The sequence below is a fragment of the Rattus norvegicus genome, chromosome 1 (genome assembly GCF_036323735.1).
Source record: "Rattus norvegicus strain BN/NHsdMcwi chromosome 1, GRCr8, whole genome shotgun sequence".
NCBI classification, from domain to species: domain Eukaryota; kingdom Metazoa; phylum Chordata; class Mammalia; order Rodentia; family Muridae; genus Rattus; species Rattus norvegicus.
Genome location: NC_086019.1, coordinates 107,159,067 through 107,171,628, shown reverse-complemented (window position 1 = coordinate 107,171,628; position 12,562 = coordinate 107,159,067). Strand labels below are relative to the sequence as shown.

The following is a 12,562-nucleotide window of genomic DNA, read 5'->3' as shown; positions in this document are numbered from 1 at the left end:
TTAGGTACTTTTGTGGCAGTTGTTCATTTTTCGGTTTTGTGTTTCTGTTTGATATTAGAAGCCAGCATTCCTTAGACACTTGCAAAACTGATTATTCCTTGTCTCTGCTAGAAGAAACACAGTGGTTCACCAGTTGATATAAACCTGTGTTGCTTATTAGCCTAACACAGCCCATCTTGGGCTCATGACTCCATCAGAGTCACAAGTACTTACAGGTTTATAAACAGCAAAGTCCAGCCTTGCATCCATGGCCTTCCCTTCCACAAGTTACTGATCCTTATAATCCCCATGATAGGCAGCCTCTCTCTCTCTCTCTCTCTCTCTCTCTCTCTCTCTCTCTCTCTCTCTCTCTCTCTCTGTCTCCCTCTCTCTCCCTCTCTCTTTGCTATCTCTGCTATGATTTCTACCACTATGCTGTACCTTCTAATTCTTCCTCACCTACTTCCTTTTCATTGGCCATGTCCTGCCTGATTTCTTTTCTTTCTGCTCTGGTCTCTTCCACAATCCTCTGGATGCTTTTTCTTTCTCATTCACCTTAAAAGTAATGCTTCCCAGTGCAAGTTACTTATGTTTACAACATGCTCCTTTTCTTGGTTTTCTCTGATATCTTTAAAATTACAAGGGCTAATTAAGGATACTTTGCTCTAAAAATACTCTCCATTCTTTTTATATCTTTAAAAAGTTTGCCAAAATACAAATTTTATCTCAGGAGCTGTGATGGCACTGTGTAAATTCTCTTTTTTTCAGAATCTGTAAGTACCTTAGGGATGGTTTAAAAGAAGGTTCATCAAAATACGTACCACAAAGCTACCTTTACGTCTTTTAACAATATGATTCATAATTATCATTAATTAGCAATGATATTTCTATGTATATTATGGTACTGTTTGTCCTAAAATATTTGCAGAATAAACTCTCAATATTTGCAGACAATCTTGTCCTAGTGATTCACCTATCCATTAGTGAATATTTTATATTCTCTTTCTGTCAGTATAGACAGAAGGACACTTCTGATATAGCAACATACAACAGAAAATTGCTTAATGATCTCAAGGACTTATTATTCCGCTTTCAAATTAGAAATCCAAGTGACCTGCTCATGGTAGCATAAACATGTGGTTGTTTTCACACTAATCTTAATAACCCTTCCTATTTCTAATTCATTATTTCCCTATTTTAAGAATTGATAGACTCCCTTATACTTGAACCAAGAGCATATTTGGTCATGCTTCTGGCTTCAAAGATACTGTAGGTGAGACAGTGTGACTTGTGACAGAACTTGAGGTTCTGTGTTGCTTACTGTTCTATTGCCGTGAACAGACACCATGACGATGGAAATTAATAACCAAAACCATGTACTATGGGCCTCGCTTGCTGTCTCAAAGGATGAATCTATGACCGCATACACTGAGAGCAAAGCAGCAAGCTGACAGGTGTATTTCTGTTGCAGTAATTAAGAGCTTAGAACATTTCCAAAAGTTACACATAGAGATAGAAGAGGAGACTGAGTGTGGTGTGAGCTTTTCTGAAAGCAAAGTCTTCTCCGACACCTCCACAAACCAGTGATCACACTTTCAAATTTGGATTAATGGAGACCATTCTATTCAAACCCCTACAGATTGTTCATACTCCAAATAAATTCACACTACATTTAAAAGAATTCTCCAGGAATGCTGGTTTTGATAAATTTCTTAAGCTCTGTAAGCCTGTTTTCTGTCCTTATGAACCAGGTCAGCTTTTATGTACATATATAGATATCAGGGAGTTCCTGAGAATCAGAGAGTGCAAAGCATGAGCTTATGTCCTGTGTTTCTTTCCAGGAGTGTTCCCAGCATGGACTCAAGCATCCCAGACCCGGAGGCTGACCTCATCCAACTGAATGGAAGCTACCACACAGAAACTTCACCTTGTGTCATCGAGTCCCGAGTCATGATTTTGCTTTCCATCATCATTGCCTTCTTTGGCCTGGCAGGAAATGCCATGGTTCTGTGGCTTCTGGCTTTCCGCATGCGCAGGAATGTCTTCTCTGTCTACATCCTCAACCTGGCTGGGGCAAACTTCCTCTTCCTCTGCACTCACACTGCATTTTCCCTGGAAAAGATCATTGTCCTTTTTCACTCCGTTCACATCCACATCCCATTGTTGTTCTACACTCTGTCCACACTTGCTTACCTTGCAGGTGTGAGCATGGTCACAGCCATTAGTGCTGAGTACTGGTTGTCTGGCATTTGGCCCTATTGGTATCAGGGCCAGCGCCTAAAACACACAACAACTGTCATTTGTACTGGGCTCTGGGGTTTGGCCCTGCTCTTGAGCCTCCTGGAAGGAAAAAGTTGTGGATTCCTGGGTAGTACTTATAACCAAGATGTGTGTTGGAAACTTGATTTCATCATAGTTGCATGGTTACTTGTTTTATTTGCTGTTCTTTCTCGATCCATTCAAGTCCTACTGGTCAGGATCTTCTGCGGTTAACAGCGGACTCCTGTGACCAAGCTGCATGTGACCATTGTGCTCACAGCACTAGTCTTGGTGATCTGTGGCTTTCCCTTCGGAATTATCTTCTACCTCTTATACTGGACTACAGAAGTTTATTATATTATGCCTTGTAATTCTTTCCATGAGACAATTCTCCTCCTGTCCTACATTAACAGCTGTGCCAACCCCATCATTTGCTTACTTGTTGGCTCAATTAGGCACTGTAGATTCCAGTGTGGGACTCTCAGGCTGCTACTGCACAGAGCCATGCAAGATATCCCTGAGGAAGAAGGTGAAGAACTTGAAGAAGTTGTAGGAGAACGAGTACAGAACAGTATACCCTAGTGCAATAGCTCCGAATGGCTTTAAACAGACACAAGTGACTTTACAAGACAAATTTGCCCTGATCCCTGTGGTGCATTTCACCAAGCCTGTTGAACTGATGACCCGGGGTTGAGTCAGTTGGGAAGTTAACCATTCCCATGAAATTCGATTAATACAACCCCAATTTTTATAGAAATACTGCCTGGAACTCTCCTACTGTCCTTCTAATGAAGCTTCACTGCATCCCCTTGATATGTGACCCACTGGAAGAGGTGTGGGTCAAGGACTGTTCCCACTTTTGACAAGCCCCTTCTTCTGCAGAAGATCAGGACACTTGAAGACATAACCGCTTTTCATGGGTCACTGAACTTGATAGAGATTAAATGAAAATTATGTTTTATACCTATTTATCTTCTCTACAGACTTTGTCTTCATAGTATAAGGATATAATAGATCCACTTTTGTAGTGTACTTTCCCTTGTATATATCATAGACTATGTCTCTGAATTAATAAATATCTCTTAATTTGTATAATGTTCTAGTTTCCTTTTCTGTTGCGAGGGAAAACATTTTCCCCCACAAACAACGAAGGAGAGAAATTTTGCTACCTGGCTTATATTCTCAGTATAGAGGCCATCACTGAGGAAGGTCATGTCAGGAACTCGAGCATCACATAGATCAGTAATTACTGCAAACACAGCTTCTGGCTCCCTCTGCATTGATTACAGGTCTTACTCAGCTAGCTTTCTGGTGCAACCTACTGTGGGCTATGCTTTCTTGAATTAACTCATGTTCAACATAATTCCCCCAAACTACTTCCAGAGGCCAAGGTAATCTATGCTATTCTTCATTTGTGATTTCTCCTCTTACATGAATTTCAGCTGTGTCACGGTTGGAACTCGAAGCTAGCCAGAACATTCCAACCTCTTCTATTTGAAGGACACAGCACTATTGAACCATAAACTTTTCTTCCTTTTTCCTCAAAATAGCATACTATAAAACACAATCTAACTTTAAAAATCCAATGCTCTTTAAAAATTCCAGTTATTTAAATATCATGTCAATGTTTAGCTTCATCATCCAGCTATACAGGAAATTTGAAATTGACTTTTATCCATTGTTCCCTATACACTGCCTTGGTTATTCGCCCAAAGACATGCATTTTTTCCACTTTCCCTTTGTCCTGATGATCTATTTCTAGGGATTATTTAATAATCGTTGAACATTTTAAGTGGTTTCAAAAGTTCTCTTTATTATTGTGACAAAACTTTTGTCATATTCATATTATTTTCTGTAACTCATAGACTTTGTACCAGACATTCCAATTATATTCTTTTGTAAATTGACATTTCAACTTTAGATGCTATAGTATTTTCTCATGTGAACCAAAGTTTATCAGAAATCGACATGCACAGGTCTAAGGAAATATTTCAACAATGTGCCGAAATGAGAATGTCTAATGACTCCAAATCCAATTGAGATACTGTTTCTTTATACCTCTATGGGTATGTTGGTCATTCCCAAATCATTTTTTGTTGCCTCAAATATCTCTGCTATTAGTGCATCTTTAAAAATAAAGGTTTAGATGGGGCTAGAGAGATGTCTTCCTTGTTAGGAACACTTGCTGCCATTACTGAAGACTGGAGTTTGTTTCACAGAATGAGTGGAGGGCAGTTCTCAACTACCTGTATCCCTAGTTTCAGAACACCCTCCACTCTCTTCTATCCTCTGCAGGTGCCATATGTGCCAGTGAATGCTCCCTTACAGTCGCACACTTAATACAGATAACAGTTTAAAATTACTTTATCCATTTACATTTCAGCCATTACACCCCTCTCCATTCCCAAGGAAAGTTCCTCATCCCATTACTACTCCCAGTTGTTTCTTAGAGGGTGCTGCCCCTGTCCCTGCCCCAACCTGCATCCCCCTTCCCTGGGACCTCAAGTCTCTGGAGGATTAGGCACATCTCCCACTGAAGCCAACCCAGGCAGTCCTCTGCTATGTATGTTCCAAAAGACTTTGGACTAGCCCTTGTGTGTAGGAATCTTGATCATGTATCTCTTCCACAAAATATCACATTGGTGCCCTATGTTGATGACATTAGGCTCACTGGCCCAAGTCAGCAGGCATTAGCAACAACTTTGGGCTCACTGGTAACACATATGCACGTCAGAGAGTGGGGAAAATATTCCAACCCAAATTCAAGGACAGCCTACCTCAGCCAAATTCTTAGGAGTCCAGTGGTGTGGGCATGGAAAGATATTCCTTTTTAGGTGAAGGATGAGTTAATGCACCTGGCCTGTCCCAACACCAACAAAGAAGCACAACATTTAATGGGTCTATTTGGATTTGGGAGACAGCACATTCCTCATTTTGGTGTGTTATGCAGGTCCATTTACCAAGCGATTCAGAAAGTTGCTCACTTCGTTTGGGGCTTGGAACAATAGATGGCTCTTCAAAAGGTCTAGCCTGTTGTGTAGGCTGATCTACCATTGGAACCTATGATTCAGCTAATCCAGTACTTGAGGTGTAGGTGGCAAATAGAGATACTTGTTGGAGTTCTTGGTGGGCCTCTATAGGTGAATCACAGAGGAGCCCTTCGGAATTTTGTAGAAAGGCACTACTAGTACCTGCAGACAATTATTATCCTTTTGAAAAACTGTTCTTGGCTTGTTACGGGGCCTTAGTTGAAACTAAACATTTGACAATAGTACACCAAAGTTACCAAGTGACCTTAATTGCACCTCATAAGCTGTGCGTTATAGGTCTCTCCATGTGATAAAGCATGAGATGCAGAGCAGTAGGCTCTTATAAAAATGGAAGTGGCATATATTAAATTGGACATGAGCATGTCATGAAGCACAAGCAAGTTACAGAAAGAAATTGCCCATATTCTTTGGTTTCTACTTCTGTTGCAATGGAATCTGCTGCCATGCATGCACCTATAGCCTCAGGGAGTATTCCCTATGATGGATATACTTATGTAAAGAAAGGGACTGTCTTAGGTAGCTTGACTACCTAAGAAAGAGTTCACAGATCATATGAAACCCATGTAGTAGGAGGACGGAATTGTAGATGCATCGTTTCTTCCTAGAAGGGAGAACAAAATACTCACAGGAGGAAACGCATGGATAAAGTATGGAGCAGGAAGTGAAGAAAAGGTCATCCAGAGACTGTCCATCTAATCAGCAGCAGCACCAGACCCAGTCCCTATTGCTTATGCCAAGTAGTGCTTGCTGACAGGAGCCAATTATGGGTGTCTCCTGAGAGTCTCTGCCAGAGCCCTCCTGACACAGATGAGCATGCTTGCAGCTACCCATTGGAATGAATAAGGGGACTCCATTGGAGGAGTTAGAGAAAAGCCTGAAAGAGCTGATAGGGTTTACAATACCATAGGAAAAACAACAGGATCAACCAACAAGGCCACACCAGAGCTTCCAGGGACTAAACCTCCAACCAGTGGGTACACATTGAGGGACCCATGACTCTAGCCAAATTTGAGCAGATGATGTTATTGTCCTGCATCAATAGCAGGAAAAGCCATTGGTCCTGTGAAGGCTTTTTCCCCAATGTTGGGTCATGCCAGGGTGTTGAGTTGGGAGTGGGAGCATACTCATAGAAGCAGGTGGGGGAGATGAGGTAGAGAGGCGAGGAGAAAGGGGATAACATTTGACATGTAAATACATAAAATATCCAAGAAAAATAAAATTTCAAAAACAAGAACATACTTGTGTAGATATTTGTGCTTTATTCCATTTTTGTTAGCATCAATTGAACAGGATACAAATCAGTATTTAGGTGGATATACTGAAATGATGCTCCCAAGGGACATTGATTTATGATAAATTTACAATGCATTTGTGATTGTACAAGGTAGGGTTAAATCATGTTTGTTGTATTTATGACATGGTTACTGATTCATTTGGATTTGAAGAATGTTTTTGTCATGTTGGCAAGGGGTAGATTATGATGGCTGTTCTTGTTTGTCAACTTGACTACATCTGGAATGATCTATAGTACAGAATTGGAGAGCATAGCTGTTATCCAGATCCTGAAGCTGGTAAACTCAGCCTTCTGTCCAAGACCTAGACCTAAAGACATAGGAGAGTAGTGGCCATGAAAAACTTAGCCCCAGGCCAGATAGTACTCACCTTTAATCCCAGGAGACTGAGTCAATCAGATCTTTGAGGTAAAGGCCAGTCCAGATCTAGGTGAAGTGGCCCCGCCTTTAATCTTGGCCACACCTTATGCTGGAGACCTATATAAGGACATTGGAAAAAGGAAGACTCACTCATTTTCACCTGTCAGAGCATCTGTTGGAACCTGCTTCTTCAGGATTGCAGGATTTTCAGCAGAAGACCAGGTGAAACAACTAGCCTTGTGGGACTGAGCAACTACTAGATTTTTGGACTTCCCATCCACAGCTGCCCATTGTTGGATTAATTGGACTACAGACTGTAAGTCATTGCAATAAATCTCCCTAATAATGACTCTATAAAACCCTGACTACTTACAGTGCTCTCAGTGTGTTTTCATGTGTGTTTATCTTGCTTTTGCTCATTTGAATTACTTAATTACTGTCTTTTGTTGGAGGCAGACCTCCCCAGTTTTGGCTAAGAGTTTCATTCTAGTATGTGCTCTAGGCTCTAGATTTATGGATAGATATTGTTTAAATTTGAATCTTGCTTTCAACATCTCATTTTCTCCATCTGTGTTGATTGAACGTTTTGCTGGGTATAGTAGTCTAGGTTGGCATCTGTTCTTTTCAGAGACGGCAAGATATCTGTACAGGTCCTTCTGCCTTTTACAATCTCTGTCGAGAAATCAGGTGTAGTTCAGATTCTTCACCTTCGCTTGTGTTAGAATATCCAGGTCAAGGTATGTTATCTTACCTTTTCCCCTTCCAGCTTTCCATATTACTTTTTTTGGTCCGTATATTTTGTGTTTTGATTATTGTGTGATACGAGGTTTGTCTTCTCTGTGACATTTCATAAAGCACAGCATATCTATTTCCACACTTGGTATTTTTGGATACTACAGCAGTCTATCACTGGTTTGGGAAGAATCACCACACTGATTATCATAATGGTGGGCAGTTTGCATTCCCACCACCAACAGGGAATTAACATTTCTCTTTTTCATTTCCTCACCATCATTTTTTGTCATTTCATACCTTGATGTCAGGATTCTGGCTGAGATAATATAGAGTCTCAAAGAAGATATGATGCCAGATTTTGGTTGTCAACTTGACACAGCTGGAACTGCCTCGAAAAAGGATTGCTCCTAAAAGATCCAGAGTTGGTGCCAATCAGGGACCAGTGGTAAAATTTACACCACAAAACTCCAAGCACAAGAACCCCTCCATTCCAAAAAGAAAAAAAGAAAAAAAGCAGGTTTAGTTTCTGGAACAGCTGCAAGTCAAACTGTCACACAAACCCTCCTGTGGCTTCCAACTCATCCCTCATTGTGAATGTCTTATATCTGAAAATTGTTTTGCTTCACCAAATGAGCATAATACTGTGCCTAGTTACCATTGTGCAAACTCTGCCCCAAATGAAAAATTGTGCCTCGATTGTTTGCAAGGTATATAACTCCCTGTTAGAGACTGCTTAAGGTTGTTTCCCCTTGAAGTGGGATGGCCTGACATGTCAGAATGGTTAAACTCCTCTTGCTTTTGCATTGATCATCACCTCAATGAGTCTCATTTCAGAAGTCCTGGAAGAGGATCAACTTGAGCTTCACACTCCAATCCAAGATGCTCAGCTAAGTTCTCATCAGAGACAGCCAAATGCTAAAAGTCCAATGTAAGAATATAATCAACAGAAGCCTATGCAATTTGGCATCCTCAGAACCCACTTCTCCTATCACAGCAAGCCCTGGATAAGCTAACACACCGGAGGAGACCCTCCTACATTAAATTCCATCTTATGAAGATGATAAAGACCTTTAATTAAGACACAAATAATTCCCTTAAAGATATGCAGGAGAACACATGGAGGTCCTTCAACAGGACATGAGTAAATCTCTTAAAGACGTAAGGAAAATACAATCAAACACATGAAGGATTTGAATAAAAAGATCTAAGACCTCAAAATAGAAATAGAAACAGTAAATAAACCACAAAAGTAGGCAGCCCTGGAGATGGAAAACCTAGGAAAGAGAACAGGAAGTACAAATGCAGGTTTTAGCAATAGAAGAGATGGAAGAGAGAATATCATAGTAGGTATGGATATATAGGTAAAAGAAAATGCCAATTATAAAAGGTCCTAACCAAAACATCCAGGATATTTGGATGAACAGAACACACCTAAGAATAATTGTAATAAAAGAGGGTGAAGAATCCCAGTTCGAAGGCCAGAAAACGTCTTCAACAAAAATCACGGAAGAAAATTTCCCTAACCTAAAGAAAGACATGGCCATGAAGGTCAAATGATCCAGATCTTGAGGCTTGAAGGGACAGGCTTTTGACTGGATCTTGACTTGGAGATCTTGAGGCATTCTGGGCATGAAAACTTAGGCCCGATAGACAAGCACCATTTATTGAAGATGTTTAATTTCTTTTTCTTTAACTGAATTTTTTATTTACAGATTTAATGTTATTCCATTACCTGGTTCACCTCCGGAAACCCACTATCCCAGGCCCAACCCCTGCTTCTATGAGGGTGCTCCCTCACCCATCCTCTCCCCAACTCCCTCCCAAATCTCCACCCTGACAGTCCCTACATTGGGACATCAAGCCTTGACAGACCGCAGGAATTCTCCTTCCATTGATGCCCGACAGGTTCATCCTCTGCTACATATGTGGATGCAACCATAGGTCCAATTCCATGTTCTCTTGGGATGGTGGTTTTGTTCCTGGGAGCTCTGGGGTATCTTGTTGGTTGATACTGTGTTCTTCTGGAGATGCAAACCCCTTCAGCTCCTTCATTCTTCTCTAACTCCTCCCTTGGGGATCCAATTCTCATTCAATGATTGCCTGTGAGCTTCAACCTCTGTATTTTTAAGGCTCTGTCAGAGCCTTCTGCAGAGAGCTACATCTGGCTCCTGTCTACATGCACTTCTTGGCATTCTCAATATTGTCTAGGTTTGCTAGCTGTATATGAGATACATCCCATGTGGGGCAGTCTCTGGATGGCCTTTCATTCTCTGCTCCACACTTATTTCCTCCTGTGACTGTTGGTCTCCATATTTCCTCCTGTCAGTATGTTTGTCTCCATATTTCCTCCTGTCAGTATGTTTATTGCCTCTTCTAAGAAGGTCTGAAGCATCCACATTTTGGTTTGGATCTTGGGTATATCAGTGAGTGCATACCATGTGTGTTCTTTTGTGATTGGGTTACCTCACTCAGGATGATATTTGCAAGTTCTGTTCATGTACCTAATAATTTCATGATGTCATTGTTTTTAATAGCTGAGTAGTACTCCATTCTGTAGATGTACCACATTTTTTATCCATTTCTCTGTTGAAGGACATCTGGGTTCTTCCCAGCTTCCTGGTATTATAATTGTCTGCTATGAACATAGTAGAGCATGAATCCTTGTTGTATATTGGATCATCTTTGAGTATATGCCCGGGAATCATATAGCTGGGTCCTATGGTAAAACTATTCCCAATTTTCTAAGGAACTGCCAGATTGATTTGCAAAGTGGTATTACTAGCTTACAGTCTCACCAGCAATGGAAGAGTGTTGCTGTCTTTTCACATCCTTGCCAGCATTTGCTGTCTTTTGTGTTACTGATCTTAGCCATTCTGATTGGTGTGATGTGGAAACTCAGGGTCATTTTGATTTGCATTTCCCTAATGAGTAAAGACGTTGAACATTTCATTAAGTACTTCTCAACTATTCTGAGATAACTCAGTTGAGAATTCTCTGTTTAGCTCTGGACTCCATGTGATTCTCTGGAGTCTACCTTTCTGAGTTCTTTGCATATTTTGGATTGAAGAAATAAAGTTTCAAAGTTTCATAGATATGAGAAACAAAGTTATAAAAACAAGGTTTTAACTGGAATGAGAACAGGACCCCTGTTGAAGGAGTCTTATAAAGGACTGAAAGAGCTTGAAGGGGCTTGAGACCCCATATGAACAACAATGCCAACCAACCAGAGCTTCCAGGGAGTAAGCCGCTACCTAAAGACTATATATGGACTGACCCTGGGCTCCAACCTCATAGGTAGCAATGAATATCCCTTACTACTTTTAATATTCTTTCTTTGTTTTGTGCATTTGGTGTTCTAATTATTATGTGACAGGAGGAATTTGTTTTCTGCTCATCATCTTTTATCTCTGTTGTTAACTGGACTTGTTGTCTCGGACTGAAGCTTGACACCCCTGTCATCCTTTGATTCTATGATCCTATGACCCTGGATGTGACAGAACCCCTGGGAGTTGAGCTACAACTCTGATCCTTGATGTATTAGAACACCTGTGGTGTTCTATGGTGTATGCTAATTGGGTGGGAATTCAGAGCAGAACCTCTGATCCTGGTATAGGTGCAAACTGGAGGGGACTCTTGTCTCCAGCTTCGTGGGTTATCTGTCTCAGGGCTTTGGGGGTCCCAGTTATGCCAGACATTGGGGTGGTATTTGGAGTCTCACCTATGATCCTGGATAATGCGGAACACCTGGAGAATAGAGCGGTGATTGGAATGTGTGTTTATTGTGTGGGGATCCAGAGCAGAGGCTCTGCTCCCACACAGAAGTAAACCAGAGGGTAGCCTTACTTTCGTTTGTTTGAAAATTTTTCTGGGTACTTTTACAGATAAAACAGAAGTGCTGTAGGCTTCTTATCTATTTCTTTCCTAGAAAAATCATGATTGATTAGCTATCCATTACCAAAGGTCCATACAAGTTATGATATTATAAAACTCAAATTTCCTGTCATGATCATTATGGGTTTGGTCATGATGAATTTTTTTAATCTACACTGCCCATTATAATAAGTAAGATTCTCTTTTCTCTGGTGATTCAGTGCTGCCACCTTGAACTTTCTAAATCAGGGATCATTTAAACCTATTGCATTTAATTCATCCAATTGAGCAGCAAAATCTCCAACCCTAAGGTCTGGCACAAGGAAAAGGGATAGAACAAAACTCTTCTAATGTGATGTTGCCCCTCTCAGCATTTTGTGTTTATAGGATTTGTGAAGGGCACGTATTCTGGGACTTTCCTTTGTGAAGCATTAGGTTTTTTTTTTTATTATTAACTTGAGTATTTCTTATATACATTTCGAGTGTTATTCCATTTCCCGGTTTCCGGGCAAACATCCCCCTCCCCCCTCCCCTTCCTTATGGGTGTTCCCCAACCCTCCCCCCATTACCGCCCTCCCCCCATAGACTAGTTCACTGGGGGTTCAGTCTTAGCAGGACCCAGGGCTTCCCCTTCCACTGGTGCTCTTACTAGGATATTCATTGCTACCTATGGGGTCAGAGTCCAGGGTCAGTCCATGTATAGTCTTTAGGTAGTGGCTTAGTCTCTGGAAGATCTGGTTGCTTGGCATTGTTGTACTTTTGGGGTCTCGAGCCCCTTCAAGCTCTTCCAGTTCTTTCTCTGATTCCTTCAATAGGGGACCTATTCTCAGTTCAGTGGTTTGCTGCTGGCATTCGCCTCTGTATTTGCTGTATTCTGGCTGTGTCTCTCAGGAGCGATCTACATCCGGCTCCTGTCGGTCTGCACTTCTTTGCTTCATCCATCTTGTCTAATTGGGTGGCTGTATATGTATGGGCCACATGTGGGGCAGGCTCTGAATGGGTGTTCCTTCAGTCTCT

The 12,562-nt window shown here is 41.2% G+C and overlaps 1 pseudogene; it reads left to right on the top strand.

Moving 5' to 3' along the window:
• The first annotated feature begins 1,833 nt into the window (after window positions 1-1,833).
• On the top strand, window positions 1,834-3,102 carry Mrgprb13-ps2 (MAS-related GPR, member B13, pseudogene 2; annotated as a pseudogene).
• Window positions 3,103-12,562: the final 9,460 nt, after the last annotated feature.